The 15,767-nt window shown below is 36.8% G+C and overlaps 1 long non-coding RNA gene across 1 annotated transcript; it reads left to right on the plus strand.

Annotated features, from left to right (window-relative positions):
• Window positions 1-1,563: 1,563 nt before the first annotated feature.
• LOC130918005 (uncharacterized) lies at window positions 1,564-14,273 on the plus strand. The gene is made up of 3 exons (XR_009063547.1): window positions 1,564-1,902; window positions 13,086-13,156; window positions 13,950-14,273. It is a non-coding gene; the product is annotated as an uncharacterized LOC130918005 (long non-coding RNA).
• The last annotated feature ends 1,494 nt before the right edge of the window (window positions 14,274-15,767 follow it).

Consider the following 15,767-nt stretch of genomic DNA (forward strand, 5'->3'; position numbering starts at 1 on the left):
AGAAAAAAATAATTTGCTGTACGAACCTTTTTTATGTCAAGGTAGTTGTACAAAATAATTTCATCTGAAGCTTCAGATAAATGTTTTTGCAACCATGTTGTCGCATTCTGCGGTGCGTTTAGTTTTTCATTTGTTGCAGCCCAGGTGTGTGGCGGTAGCAGAGTTTCATGTGTTGCACCTGCACCCCATCCCATCAGCAAGCTATTTAAACAAAGTACATCCAAGGGTAGGAGGCCGGAATATTATATTATATTATATTATATTATATTATATTATATTATATTATATTATATTATATTATATTATATTATATTATATTATATTATATTATATTATATTATATTATATTATGTTCAGTTCAGTTCAGTTCAGTTCAGTTCAGTTCAATTCAATAAACTTTATTCATCCCTTGGGAGAGTTCCCTCAGGGAAATTAGTTTCCAGTACCCATACAGCACAGCAGCAAAGATAAAAGTATAAGGTGCAGGATAGTAAAAAAGTGCTCGAGTAAATCTGTGTAAAATAGATGAAGAACCTGCTCACAAAACAGCCAATCACAACTCTGGAATTGTGTCAGTCTAAACGTTCACTCTTTGTTCGTATACCAGATGACCATGCTAAGATTAATAGATCTGTTATTTTTGTTCTGGCTGAGATGTACTGCATTAAAAAATTCAAATAAAAAGATGTATACAAAAAAAAAAAAGATTAAAAAACATAAAATTAAATATAAAAATGTAATAAATACAGTATTTCACCACTACTTAACAGTAGTAGCGTACTGTATTTGTTACATTTTTTACATTCATTGCCTTGTTAATCAATATTGCCAATTTGCAATCTCGTGCCGTCTTGTTGTTCCTATCATAATTAGTTTTTTTGGATTACTTGTTGATATTTTTTCGTTGTTATCCTCTTTTTTGTGTAGGTGTAGAATTTATTATCTGTTTTACACGTATCCTTCTCTTGTAGCACTCCACCTATCTTCTCAGTTACCCTCAGTATTTATTTAAATCCGATCCAACTACTTGCACGGCCCTTTTTGTTGTGACTTTTTTGTAATCGTGTGCTTACTTATTTTAATAAATTTTGTAAACACTCTTTCTTGTTTTGAATCGTCTGCTTTGGGTTCCAAACATAAATCTGTGGTTGCTGACCATAACATGTGACCCATAAAAATAAATCTGTACCTTCACAAATATTTTTTTTCAATGATGAGGCACATTAATTGTTTTCGACCTTTTTCATTCATATGAAATGTCTATTTTTCAACAAACCTGCGAATGAAGGTGCAGCAGTACTGTGCAAAAAATTTATATTTTATTATATATTAAATATCCCTCAGGAGTTAATTCAGCTTCTCTCAAAGTACTTCAACTCTGAGTCTTTTCTTTTTTTAACTGCTTTGTGAAATAGACCCTTGATGTCTTATCAAATCTGTTATTATTGTCCTGACATCTTTTATAACAGGGGCCACTTTATACTCTTTGTTATAAGCGTATTCAGTTTTTTATATCAACTTCCTTTTGTCGATGTAATTTTTTATTTGATTTGTACTCTTTGACTTCATTAAAAACTGTAAAGCTTATTGGTGATTTTGTTTAGTTATCACTAAATCTTTTTAAACATGGCATGCATTTTTTGTTAGTTTATTGAATGGGATTTTATCTCCTGCTATCTCCCTATCAACATTGACACCACCACATAGCTTTTGGCAATGGCAAAAAACATGGCAAAAAAAGGATTGGACCGAGTTTGAGTAAGACAAGGTCATGGAATGACTGAGCTCATCCTCAATCCATTAGAAAACCTCTGAAGGCATCTGAAGTCTACAATTCTCCAACTGATGACAGAATATCAAGAATTATGAGGGAATCTGTCAAGATAAGTGAACAAACACCATGTGAGTTTAAACCTGACACAAAACACCTAGAAATAGCTGACCTATATAGTAACAAAGACTTATCCTCCAATTCCTGAAGTAAAATCTTCGTGTTTTTTTTTTTTTTTTTGCGCGTGTGTGTATTTTAACAATGCCTTAATATGTAGGTATGTGTCTGTTAAGTCCCATCTGCAATCTACTAATAAATGGCACCATTAATATAAATAAATAAAATCATAAGTGTGACTGAGCACTTTGAAGTGGGGAAGGAAATAGAGATCATCCAAATAAATCAAAATTTAAGAAATAAATACAAAAAAAACAAAGCAGTGCAACTGATGAGGAGGGGTAGGATGAGAAAAGATAAGAGGACACTGGAAAAAATAAAATGTGACAGAAAAGCCGCCAGTGGAAAGGAGGTAACAATGATTTCTACGAACTAGTGGCCATAGGGAACACTTGTTTCAGTGAGCCAGTCTTGTTATGCTGCTGTTATTGCTACTTTCTTTTTAAAATGGATTAAATTGTCACAGTGGTTTGTGGTTTGCCTCGGTAGTTTTAAGCCTTTATTGAGTCAGGCATAAAACTGACTCAGCTTCATAGGGATGCATGTGACGGTGTTATAACCTTGGTGTGGAGTTAGGGACATACTGAAGCTAAAACTGATTTTTTAAACATTTGCCTTTGCAATTAATGTTTTATGATGGTGATCCTAAAACGAATTAATTTACTTTACATTTTTAACATCCAAGGCGATTAGGTTATTCTTTCATATCCCTTTAGAGACAATATCTTTTTCTGTGATTCTCCATAATGTAAAGTAAGTTGATCAATTCAAACAGAGTGTTGTCATGTTTGTGACCTAAACCAAAATGGAATATAGTTCATATATTTGCCATTGCTTCAAATGCACACAACCGAGTTTCCATCTATAACACAGAGATTATTCCTATACGCATGTTTTCAGGACTTGTCTTCAAACAAATCAAATGGATTTACAAACAAATCCTCAAAATAACTGGAGTGTCCCTTAAAAATGTTGTCAATGAAAGGGTTGAAGATTTCATGGACTACTTTTAGTTCTGGGTTTTCAGAGAGTAATGCTTAAACTATGTATCCATTTGTCTGGTGATAAGGCCGTCTAGAGAAGAATGCCCATGCCGAGAGGGAGGTCAAGGAACCAGCTCATTTCTCTTTCTAGACACTTGTATTTATCAGACGTGACTGCATGCCTCACAGTGCCCCTAGGTAGAATGCTTTGTGCACGCGTATTTGATTTTGTGTGTTTCTGAATTGGATGGAGGACTTGGCAAAGGGCCAAGGAACGTGGACAGATTACAGCATTGAAAAACCATTGTATTTCGTATTAAAAAAAAAAAAAAATGTCAGATATGCGATCAGATATTTGATATATCAACTATTGTTTTCATGTATAACAAATGACAAAGTTGACGTATTTACCTAGTCAGCTCTATTTTCAGTCAAAGTCTCAATCAAAATGTGTAACTACTCTTTTACTCCAACTCATGTAAGAACTTTTTAACGTTTTAATTATTATTTTTGGATGAATTTTAGTGTCACCGGATTACCAAATTAATCAATTAATGAATGCAGAATGTGTCTGGTTCTGCACGTGTATGACGTAATGAGTGCAAAACACACGATTCACTCTTAAAGCAACACTATGTAACTTTTCAATCTTTATGAAATATTTCCATAACATTATCTTGAGGGGTCTGTATCACTTTCACTGGCAATAATTAACTTTGAGGAAGGTGGCAGGAACCCTGCTACACAAAAAAACTATAAATATGCTGACTGTTTTACGGCATACATTTCCATACCCTTTCCCCATTCGTTATAAATACGAAAGTCGATGCGAACGCTATCGCGCAAACTCTGCAAAGATGGCAGAGCAACATAAGAGAAAAAAGAGAGAAACATAAGAGAAAAAAAAACAAACAAAAAAAACTGGCCCGGCTTTCATTTGCTGGCGTGACCCTCACCCTCCCAAACAAACTCATCAGCACTGACGAGTTCGGGTGTGGGGGCGGAGGGCCCGTGGGGAAATACGATAAAAAAATCAAACGTTTCTTATTTTAAACATCGTCATATGCTATTGTTCTGCCACAACTGGATTCATCACCTCATTACTATTTATCCTTCACATAGACGCAGGAAACAAAAATGACGTTCAATCCATCTGCTGGCGACCGAGAGATCAGGATTTTACGAGACTCATGGAAACACAGGCAAAAAGGCAAAACTCTACCGCTTTTGTCCACCTGTGCCGCTAAAATAGATCAAAACCGAAAAGTTTCCAGGAGTGGCTTTAAATTGGAAATTTGAAAGACCACAACAATAGCACTTTAAGAACTGCAAATTGCTTTTTTTTTTTTTCTTTTACTGCATTAATATTTTCCACCCATATAAGTGTTTTTCCTGCAAATATGGCTTGACCTAATGCTACAAATAAACATTATTAGAACCAGTGTTGTGTTGTTTTTGCCAGCCCTTCTAGTTTTCGTATTAGTCATATTTTAGTCATCTCAAAAGGTGTTTGTCTTCATCTAGTTTTTGTTGATGAAAACAAAAGCCTAATGTAATCTAGTTTTAGTCAAAGTTTACTAAAAATGTGTTCATCTATAGAATAAAAAATAATAATAAAAAAAAAAAAACCTCCCAAAATAAATAAAGGTTTCCAACTATTTCAAATGAACGTTGACAGACGAGCACATATTGTTGCGTCTACGAGAACAACTCCAACTTTGTAATAAAAGGAAAATATTAAATTATTTTCAATGAATTATAGACACCTGGGCGCGATGAACTGTATGTAAAACAAAAAGTTGCTGAAAAAAAAAACGTTTAAGAAGATGCGCGCTATTATGATTAGCTAACGTAAATGCTTTGCTAATGCTACAAGTTACATTTAGTGCATGATGATCACTCAGCACAGACCTTTGAAGGCTAAAGCAACATTGTAAATTCTCTCTGGCCAAGATAAGAAAACAAATCTTACTGAGTGAGAAAGCTGGAGTGACTGAAGACGACACTGGTGAGTCGTGGGGAGCAGTATGTCACGAATGACACAACCAGACACTGCCACAATGCAGACTAACTACACAAAAAATGTCACACATTGTGAACATGTGACAGAAGCTATTACGCATTTTCGTCTCATTCTCATCTCGTCAGACGAATTTTGGCATTTGTATCATTATGTTTTAGTCTCCCAAAATACATTTTTAGCTCGTTATCGTCTTGTCATCGTCATGAAAATAGTGAAAAACACTGATTAGAACTATACATTTTATGCAGTTTAATAATATGTTTATTCTGGCAGCAAAAGACAACTTTGAGGCAGCTTAAATCTCTATAAACTGAGATATTATTGCAGTGCGATGAAACATTCCGAACAGAAGTGTTGTCAAATTTATCCGAACAATTACTTTCACTTACATCTGTTCATACATGCATTTGATATGTATGGAAAAAAAGTGAATGCAAAGGCATGTATGGGGTGTGCACAGCGATAATATGATATACAGTAAGCTTTTAAATTCTTGACATGCAACATCATGAGACATCTTTCACACATTGCAATAAGTGAATTCTTACTTTGAGAAGACATCAGATCAGAAGGCAGATCAGCAAGAAATTGCAACAGCTGTGTGTGCGTATGCATATACTTTATCTATTTATTTATTTAACATCAGAGTGCTTATGCCACATCAAGGCAGCCGGGCCTGAACCTGTGACAACAGCACAGTTGGTTGAGCACATAAAGCTGCCGAGCTGTCAGTTTGATGTCTGAATTACAGAGCGTGCACATCTGCACTAGTCAACCTGCAGTTAATCTCAACATCTGTACATGCAGTCTCTCTACAGATGACTGGATAGGAAGACATAATGCTTGTAAAGTCCTGGGTAGAGCTACTGTATGGGATAATCTGAACATCTATCCAAAGACAGGTGAACATTTATCCTATAATTTTACTATTGATGTCATTTTCCGTAATATTATTCTATTCATACTACCTGACAAATTAGATGACACACAGTCAAACCAAAAACATCGGCATGATTATGACTTGAATACCATAATATCTTAGGACATGGATCACTCAAGACCTTGTTTTCACCTGCATCTGTTTGTGTTTTTTTTTTGTTTTTTTTGGGGGGTGGGGGGGTTGTTTTTGCAACAGTATTTCTAAACAAAGAACCATTCTTAGCAAAGGATTTAGGAGAAGAACATGGGAAGAGAGTAATTCACACCTGAAGTCAACGTGAAGAAAAAAACAATTTATCTAAATCAGAAAGAATACTGTGGTTTCACGACTAATTCAGCATTGCAGTGTTCACAGTACTGGTAAAACAACCCCTATCTTGATTTATTTCAAGTGGCATTATGGTTAGCTTTGTACTGACTGTGAATGGATTATTGCAAATGAAATCTGTAACATCCCTGCTATTGTTTTCTGAAGTGGACCTATTTGTTTCAGGCTTTTGAGTCTATTGAGAGCTAATCTATGTAAGTGTCTCTTCAAGAGAGGCTGTGTTCTTACCGAATGCCCACCAGTTAAGTCTGTATCTGCTCAATATTCATCATTTGCAATGCAATCCACATGTCAAACATTCCGCTCAATATGTCAAATTATGCCAGCCTGCTGACAGTCTGGGGCAGCTGTCTTATTTTTTAGTACACAGATTAAATACATTTAACAACTAGGCTCATTAGAGATAGTGTTAAATGCGACTATATTTAACAGGTATGTTTGTTTATTTATCATATATATAAACTGTCTCAAAAAGCAAGTGTTTCACAGCTTTACTAAAGTTTAGTTATTTGGAGGTGCATAAAATGGAATCTTAAAATTAAGGCTCTTTTTTTAGTGGCATTCAATACACATTATAGATTCAACATAAATAGATACATTAAAATGAATGAATAAAATAATATTCAATAATCAAAAGGCATAGGTGATTACATACTGTAGGTGATTACAATGCATCTGTGAAAAAACAACAGCATTTCCCCAAAATTGACTGATAATCAATTCAGTCAAGCAGTCAATCAATTCATCTTCTTCAGACTTCCATATACCTATCATATTGCCTTGCCCTTCTAAGCTGACCCAGAAGCATTTTCTGAGCAGTGTAACCTGGGTTGTCCTCCATTCACTATGACATGCCTACATCACCTTTTTAGGGAGGTGTTGAAGCGGTATCCTTTTGTTAATTGAAAGTACTACATTGTCCAAAAAAAGGTTTTGCCATTTTCTTTCTTTTTTTCCAAACACAATTCAGGAATCAGTAAATTCAACACAGACATATCGTAAGATACTCATGAAAATATTAAACTACCCCCCACCATAAGCGGATTTTAAGGGGGGGGCCAGGGGGGCCAGACCCCCCTGTCCTCCCTTTACTGAAATTGACCTTCCTATATATATATATAAATGTATATATATAAAAGTTGTAAAGCAATAAAACTGCAACAAAAATGAATGAAATGAACAAAAAATATATAATTTTATAATGGGAGCAACATTATTTTTTGAACAGGTCATGTGACTAGCACCTTACACGGTCATTTGATTTGCATATAATTTAAAAAAAAAATTAGGGGAGGGCAATTTTATTTTTATAATGATTTTTTTCTTTGATTGAAAATATATTATTGTTTTTGATTGAAGCAACTTTTTTGGGGATTGGATGATTTAGACCCAAATTTCCTACCCGTAATATGGCCCAAACACAAATTGGATTGATTCAATTCAAGAAAACTTTTTCAATGAAAAATTAAATGTTCAAATGCACATTTTTCAATCTCAAATATTTTTTCGCTTTCAGAAACGTTTTCTATGATTGAATTGTGTCTTTTTATGATTGAAGTGATTTTTCTTTTAAAAAATATATATATATTTTAAGCAACCTATTTTTTGATTGAATAATAAAGACAAAAATGTCCTAGCCAAAATGTTGCCCAAACTTACTTCAATCAAAAAAGTTGACTCAATTAAAAAAAACAAATCTAAGGTGGCCCGGGGGACCACCCTGGATCCCGGGGGGGTGTCTCCTTTGCTGGGCTGCGGGAGGAGGGATGGGCGTAGGGTTGGTTGCCAACGGGCTTACATTCATAAGAGATTCACATGATTACTGGGTTCTAGATCACAGATCTGATTTGTGTACACTCTACCTCTTTCAATCACTTAGTTTATAGACACCCCCATCCCCGTCCCCCTCTTTCACTGGCCAATAGGCCCCCGCATGGTGTAAACCGGAAATACATCTCGCTGACGATGGCACCAGCATATTAATAATTAGTCTAGATGCTCTATGTATTTCTTGTTGTTGTTTGTGTATGTGTTTCTTTTCTTTCTTCTCTTGTGTTGCTTTTCTTCTGTCCCCCCATAATCCCTTCCTGTTCACTGCTTTGTCATAATAAAAAGGTATTTTGAATGATCACAATGGGATCAGACTCTTAATGTGAAACATTAAAACTGTTCAGACAACCCGGGCACTTAGACTTCCATTCTCTGTGTCAAACAGCTGAACAGGACAAGTTAAAAAAAATAAATAAATAAAAAAATCCCCTCAAGACTGATGGGAAACAAAAAACTTATAAAACTTAAAACGCTTATTGTCATCTTGTTATTATTAAATATTCTTGTAAATTAATCTTATTGATGACCCTGCATTTCGGGGTCATCAACATGTTGTGCCCTCCCTGCCCCAAAAGTCAAACTCCGCCTATGCCCCTCACCTCCCAATATTTTTGTCTTGCTAAAATAATATCATGTTTACAAATGTTTTCAGACAATTAATAATGGTTTAGAATGGTGAAGGCCAGGGGGAAATGAGCTTTTCCATGACATTATTTTCTGTGGGTATTTTATACTTTTTGGACAGAAAGCTGCTAGTGGCCAGCTGTTGACGTTAGGCATTTCCACTTCATACGGAAGCTGCACTGTGGCAGACAAGGAGAGGCTTTAGAGGACAGACTGAGGATAAGATGCAGCTGATTTGAAAGAACAAGGAATGATGCAATACAACATAAAAATATTTGTGTCCATCCTTAGAAATAAGATTCACAACATAAACAAATCCAACTCAACCTCATCAACTCTTAAAAGCTCGGTGCTTATAAAGTTTATTTTCCCTTTTCTTCAATCCAAACTATAAAATGCAGTGAGCATTTCGTAAATCCAGGAAAACACTTGCCTGGTACACCAGACTCACCGCTGTTCCAGCTACTGAGTCTGGCCACCATTCACGCGCATACAATTTCCAGGGCGGAGCAAGCCACAGCAGACAGACAGCGGAGTGGACCAATCAGCGACGGGCAGACGTGACGTTTGTAAAATGACGAGGGAAGGACGAGGGACTTGCGCATGGAAGTAAACATACGAAGAGAGCGGAGTTTATTCAACATGGCTAGCGCGAGACAGACTGTTGTCAATGACTCGTGTCGATGTGTTTTTGGTCATTTAAAACTGATTTTACCATGGATTGGAACATATTCTCGGCTCTCCAGTTCACCATCTGTGTTGTTGTGGAGACGACTTTCGATGCGCAAGAGTGACGTTGCTCGTTAAGAACACGTCACGCAAATAAACAAATCTGATTTGTCGATTGATTGTGTAACTGCTCCAGAGGCCGTTAATGGGCTGGTTCCCAGACTATACTCTCAGCGTTTGAAAAATACAGGGAGAACAGTCTGGCAGAGCCAGGCAAGGAAAACACCACTTGGATGGGAAAAAAAGTTTGTCTTGTTTTCCCATTAGCTATGGATTGTAGCATGTGGAAAATTGTGCAGTAAAATTGTGAAGTAATAAAGATTATCTGTGACCAGTGTTGTCACAGATTACTTAAAAAAGTAATTTTATTTCTGATTACACTTTTTTTTTTTTTTCAATTTTATTTTTTTTACTAATTTAACTTCGAAAGTCCAGAGTGCCACTTCTGACCCCTGCATGGGGCCACCTAGTGGATGAATATTCCACTTACATGAGCCAGAGTGGTGGTGACAAGATGGCTGGCAAAATGCTGTTTTGTTGAGCTGGAAATCAATCCAAACAAAACCATCTTCTCAGCAAACCATCAGATGGTAAAATTGTGGGTTTTTTTTTTTTTTTTTTTTTTGGATCTACTTCATATCATGTTGCAGAATGCCTAGCAGTATGTTTTATATACAGTATATATTTTGATAAATTAGCAAACCTTAGCTAGTTCAAAAAACAATGGGTCAAAAATGACACTTTGGGTGTATGGGGTACAAATTGTCAGCCACATTGGTTCTGGTGACTTTGTCACAGAGAATGGTGACAGCCTTGTATTTGGCTAAAGACTTGAAATTAGTTCATTTGTGTAATATATTTTACTAAGTTAAAGGTACAGGGACTAATGAATACCTACCTTCAGGGAGTATGGCTAGTTGCTGTTTTGGACAGGGAAAGCAACAGAAAAAGTACACTGTAAGACAAGTATTGGAACAACTTGAAGCTGATGATAGTGACTTTGGCGCAGAATTGGACAGCGATAGTGATTCTGATGAATCGTTTCAACCGCATGAAGGTGAGAGTGGTGAATCTACTGCCTAAGACAATGACTCGCCCAATGACTCGTCCAGTGATGAAGATTAGCAATTTACAGAGACTGCAAGCCCACGGTTAGACCCTAATTGTGCCACAAAAACTTACAGGTGGCGAATGAAAGTCTTTGAGTTACCTGACGTGAGTTTTCAAGGACAACAAGTTGGGTCATACCAGGATGCCACAACAGAAACACCACTGGTTTACTTTCGCTGCTTTGTTTCCCTTGATATGTTCAAAAATATTGTAGAACATACCAATCAGCACTTTGTTCAAAAACACAGAAAATGTGTAAACAGTTCAGCAAAGGAGCTAGAACAAGTTCTTGGAATGTACCTCAGGATAGGGTTAGTTCAAATGTCTGGAGTACGTCAGGACTGGGAAAGTGAAGTTCGTTATGGGCCTGTGGCAGACATAATGAGTCGTAACCGATTCAACCAGCTACTCTCTGTCATCCACTTTGTAGACAATAAAATGGCCAATGAAGAAGTAAAAATGGATCGACTTTGGAAACTGAGACCATTTTTTGATTCTTTTCGGAGACAATGTCTGACAATTGCTCCTCGACAAAAACAATCCATTAATGAGATGATGGTGCCGTAAAAGGTACATCTGGTGGCATATGCCAATATATCAAAGGAAAGCCACATCCATGGGGATCCTAAGTGTTGGCGCTGTTGTGTGACTGGCCTCCTGCTTGACTTTGACATATATCAAGGAAAAGGTGGTGGCAATTGACAAAAAGGACCAAAACAGAGTCAGTTGGGAGTTGGTGGAGACATTGTAGTGAAGTTATGTGAATCACTTGCAGAGAAAGTAAATTTCCTGATTTTTGCTGACAATTTCTTCACTTCCATGCGCCTCATTGAGAAATTATTAGCAAAGGGAATCTACTACACAGGAACTGTAAGGAAAAAGCGTATGTCCAAGTGAAACCTGATACGTGACAAAAACCTGTCTAAGAAAGGCAGTGGATCCTACGATTATCAATTGGAGTTCAACACCAACACAGTTTGCTTGAAATGGCAAGACACGAAAGCAGTCAGTTTGATGTCAACATATGCTGGACCATAACCTTTGAGTAAAGCTAGGCGCTGGGACAAGTCCAAAAAAGAGTACACCTACATAGATCAACCGAACATCATCAAAGAGTACGCTTCCATGGGAGGTGTTGACATGCTGGATGCACATCTTGCACGGTGTAAATTTCCCATCAGGACCTGTCGCTGGTATATGATACTTTTCTGGCACTTTATATCTGTTGCGGTGATCAATGCATGGCTCCTTTACCAGCGTGATTGCGAGTCACAGGGAATCACTGGCTCTAAAGTTCTCAAGCTTCGCAAGTTTCAGGGTTTGGTTGCTCAAGGTTTGGTTGAAGTTGGAACAGCAAGAAAGCGGGGTAGGCCATCAACTCCTAGCTCCTCCTGCCCCGCCACCACCAAGATTTGTTCAAGTTTATCAGAGTGCAGATGTACGGTTTGACCAAATCGGCCATTAGCCTGTCAAGGAGGAAAACCGCCGTCAATGTGCTGTGTGCAAGGACCTCAAGACTGAAATGCACTGTGCAAAATGTGCAGTACCTCTCTGCATGAACAAAAAAAGAAACTGTTTAAAGGACTATCACAATGTGTAGTGTGAGTTCTGACAGATTTTTGGATAAGAAAGACAATGGTGTTTTTTTATTTCCAGCAGTGATTTTGTCCCTGTGTTCTGGTTTCCATTGGCCAAAGTGTGTTTGTACATTCAAAATCCAGTTCTAAAATGCAACACATAAAACAACAAAAAATACATATTGTTCAATGTAGCTGTGTATTTGATTGATAATTTTTTAAAATTCTAAATAGTTTACTGACAGTTTTTGTTATTCTGATTTTATCGAAATGATACCCCTAAATCCCAAAGGGTTAAATTTCGCCCTAATCCTAAATTAGGGAATAAAGGGTTAAAATTGAAAAAAACATATTTTGATGTTCAGTGAATTTATAGCAGTCATTTAATGTATAATTCATCATTTTCCAAAGAAGAAAAGGGTTCTTGGGTTCTCCAGGGTTAATTTTTTTTTTTAATTACTGCTATAGTGTGTTTGTTTAGCTATAAAATTGAAAAAAACATATTTTGATGTTCAGTGAATTTATAGCAGTCATTTAATGTATAATTCATCATTTTCCAAAGAAGAAAAGGGTTCTTGGGTTCTCCAGGGTTCATTTTTTTTATTTATTACTGCTATAGTGTGTTTGTTTAGCTATAAAACTAAAAAAAATAAAAAGAAGTGAATATGACAACAAACATGTACTAATCAATACATGGCGTGCATCAGAGAGGAAAATTTTAATAATATTTTTTTAACTTCATAAGTTTTTTCTCACTCTCTTCAGTGTTATCATAGGATTTTTTTAGAAGCAGCTTTCCCATGAAGTCTTTAAAACCACTTTGACTTGATTTTGAAGGAGAGCACAGTCACAAAAGTGAATATTTTTTTAGTTATCAAAAGCATTCTCATTTTACATCATCCCCCTGATACTTTTAATATTCTTTTGTCTGTTTTTTTTTTTTCCTCCTGTATTATGTCAAGAGCCTTTTATTTGTCTTTTCTTTCTTTAACAGTGAATGCTGACATTGCCAGAATCAGATTGGGGGCATTGCAAAGAAGTTATGGTACTCCATGGGAGCTCTAAGTAAGTTCATGAAAGTACAACTACAAAGCGAACTTTTATTAAGCTTTAACTTTCATTATGAAAAGATGCTGTGACAAATGGTTTCTTTTTTAGTTTACCTTTTGATGAATTACCCCAATGATGAAGTACACTTAAATGTTGGGTTTATATACAGTACATGCCAAACTGAATATAGTCTTTCTGTAGCCACTGATCAAAACCCAATACTTTAAGGTACTATATGGAGTTTTTGTTAGTTTAAAAAGCTTTTCTACTTCATGCATGCTCCTCCAGTGCCCTGATGAGTATACAGAGACCTGACATTTGAACTGAGACTGCCCCACAAAGCCCTTTTTCCTGCCTTAAATAGAAAGACTTCAGGTCGAACACTGGGAAAACACATGTCTATGCATGTTCCACGTGCCCAGCGGTAGCTGCGCTGCTTCACCAAGCCATCGTGTGTCTCCACTCGTCCAAAACACTTTTCTAACCCACTTTTTTAACCTACTTAAATCTTGCTACTACTAGTAAACAATCATGTTTGCAGTTTCTATGTTTCTGGTGCTGATTTGATGGGTGACAAGCAAGCGCGCCATCCACAAGCTTCACACGGGCTGCAGTTACACTTTAGGCTTAAGTTTATTACATTTTAAGTTGAAATGATAACTTGGTTTATGAAAATCAATGTTATACTGTAGCTTTAGTTGTAAGGTCAACAAAGCATTTTATGTATGATTTTGTCATGGCTTTGTCTATGTCTTTTGTATGTCAAGTTATCCAGAGGGTAGCTGATTCCTTCTTTCTCTGTCTTTAGGTCCACTTTCCCTCATTTCCTGCATGCTCATACTCGCACACCTGACAGTTACTGGAGAAACCCTCAGAAATAAACCACAACCTGGTCGAGGCTACAATACAGGCCAGGAAAAGCATTTCAAATTTCAGAATTTGATGAAGTCATTGGGTTGCAGCTATTTTTTCCCCCTGTCCTGTGCAGCTGCTACAACATAGTTAAATGCCACCCAATCATAAAATGTTATTTACTAAGTTAATTAAATGGTGCTCCCAATTCTTTTGCTCGCTTCAAAGAGGGTGTCGTGATTCAAAAGCTGCTCTGTCCTGAGTATTTTAAGTCATCAAGAAGTAAATACCATGAAATAAAAGCTGTAATTCTGAACATTGGTTTCATATTCATATTGTTTTCTGAAACCCAAATGTCTCCAGTACAGAACAAAAACAAAGCAATTGACCTTGCTGTTCCAATATTTTTTTAAGAGGACTGCAATTTTATTTTATTATTTATTTATTTATTTATTTATCAATATACTTTATGTTGTACCAGAAAACCACTGTCGCCTCATCACCAGTGCTACTTCTTGTTCAAAGTGCTAAAAATCTCAAACCCTTGAGCATCCACTCTGCTCACTGTTCAAGCAATGCAACTGCCGTCTGGTGAGTCAAAAATAACTTTATGGTCATCAATTTTTATGTAGACATAATGTATATACTCAGGACGATTGCTGCAACATTCAAGATTTTATGAATGTTACCTGCCTTACTCCCCATTAACGCATAGTGGTTTTGACTGTTCCAATGTTGAAGCAGGCCCAGATCTAGGTTTACCCACCAGAGTGGGTAAGGAGAATTCTTGAGGGGGCACCCCCAATGCAGGCTTTTTTTAACCCTCTGCATTTCCGCGGCTTGGGACCGGCGCAAGTAGGACACTGGTTTGTGTCCTGTTGAGGCTGCATTAATTTTTGGGGGGTTTATTTTATTTATTTATTTATTTATGTTCATTCATCTACTTATTCTCGCAGTCGGCGTGATGTCACGATGACGTCATCTTGCATAGCAATGTGTCGCCATTTTGAGATGGGGGCACGCACAGGTAAACATTCGTAGACAAACGTCTGAAATTCATATATTTCAGCTGTGTTTTGCATCTTTTTTTCATAAAAACGTCTTAAACATGACTTATTATTATCACGAGTCACTGCCAACAGACACGAGGAGGCGATATAACTTAAAATTAGCGTGTATTGGCCTGCAAATCTGCCCATACAAAGTCGCAGCTGATAGCTAGATAAACAATCCAAAGGAATTGCCTGCAGTGGAGTTCGGAAACATCTACAACTACCGCATAAAGTCACCCAGTAAGTTGACGTTTATCAATTACGTGGAATATGTACTGTGTGGAACTAAGAAAACTGCTAGTATATACGGAGTGATTATTTCTGTCGTAACCGGTAATTCGCCTCCAAGCGTTATTTAGCCATGAACACGTCACGGCAAAATAACCAATCCCCACCAGGCCAATAATATACCGATTGACCCATCAGAGCCGTTCACGGCAAAAGAAAAATAACGCTTTGCGAGTTGTCGGTTACGATAGTAATAACCACTGCCTAGTCTATTGAATCCTAGAAGGTATTTGGGGCAAAAAAAAAATCGATTAAAGTTTACTCACCAGTAATAAAATGTCGGCTGCAAACGTACTGTAAATGTGCCTGGATTTAGGTTCCCACTGGCGAGAATGGTCCACAGAACCGTCTTTTACTGTTCCTCGATTGATTGCTTTCAGCCATTTGCTTGTCCTTTTCTTCTCACGAGGAAGAATGAAGAACTTCAAATTCGG

Source organism: Corythoichthys intestinalis, chromosome 6 (genome assembly GCF_030265065.1).
Source record: "Corythoichthys intestinalis isolate RoL2023-P3 chromosome 6, ASM3026506v1, whole genome shotgun sequence".
NCBI classification, from domain to species: domain Eukaryota; kingdom Metazoa; phylum Chordata; class Actinopteri; order Syngnathiformes; family Syngnathidae; genus Corythoichthys; species Corythoichthys intestinalis.